The sequence below is a fragment of the Martes martes genome (assembly GCF_963455335.1).
Source record: "Martes martes genome assembly, chromosome: 17".
Lineage (NCBI taxonomy): Eukaryota > Metazoa > Chordata > Mammalia > Carnivora > Mustelidae > Martes > Martes martes.
In genome coordinates, this window is record NC_137905.1 from 48,862,457 (window position 1) to 48,863,709 (window position 1,253).

Below are 1,253 nucleotides of genomic sequence, written 5' to 3' on the forward strand. Positions count from 1 at the left end.
CGACCCGCCTCCCTCATAAATATTCAGGACGCAGGATCCGTGGGGAACCCTCCAGGTGCCGCTCCACCTTTCTCAGGACTCCATTGGCTGATTCCGTCCGTCACTCTACTGGGCGGGGGGACAATGCGCGTGCGCACGGCAATGTGGGGGGGCGGGCTCCCGGGAGAGGAGGTGCCGGAGGCGTTGCTGAGGATCGCAGAGTAACAAGAACAACACATGAAGGGAGAGAACCGAGATAATCGATCCCATTCATTAGGATTTGGTCTTCCTGCACCTGCCCCGATCCTGTAGCAGTGAATGGAGTCTAAAGGAACTGACAAGGAAATTGAGGACCCTTACGGAGCCCACGAGTTAGGAATAGCTTCGTCGCACCAGACTAATGTGCACCTATAAAATGCCTGCTGTGTGCTAGACGTCTCTGGGATGAATAACTCCTCCCGTTTAGTGAACGCCTACTGTTTGCCAGATACTGTCCGCATCAGGCAGTAATGCAAAAGCATCGTGGCTTGGTAGCTAAGGTGTGGACTCTGGAACCAGAATGCCCGTGTCCAAATCCTGGCTCCACTGTCTACCAGCCCCGTGACTGTGGTCAAATTAACTTGTCATCTGTAAAGTAGGAACAATTAGATTATTCACAAGGTAGGAGCACTTGGCTGGCTCAGTCGGTAACAGCACCAGACTCTTGATCTCAGAGTCATGAGTTCAAGCCCCACATTGGGCATAGAGCTTCCATTAAAAAAAAAAAAAGTAAAAACAAATATTTTTAAAAAGATTACGGTGGAGATGATGCTTAAATTAACCCGCATAAAGCATTTAAAACTGGGTCTAGCAGATACTCAGGATTCAGTAGGTAGGAGCTTTTGTGCAATTGCTCAACAAATAAATATGGGGTCTCTACTGTGTGCCTGACCCTGTCCGAGGCCCTGGGAACACAAAGGTAACAAGACAGCCCCTGTTTGTGTCCTCAAAGAATGGACTTTAAACATACATGTAGATATATGGTTACAAGTATGACAAGTACTGTGATGGGAAAATTCTGGAAACCATAAGGTCTACATACAGGAAACATGCTGTCAACTACGGGGGTGTGGAGTGGTCAGAAAAGCCTTCTTTGAGGAAGTGAGGTTTGAGTAGACACAGGAAGTAATGAGAAGGAACCAACCAGCCAAAGGGGATGGATGAGAGAAGGGGAAAGGGTGTTGGTGTTCCAGCCAGAGGGAACGTTGTATACAAAAGTTTTGCCACCACAAGAA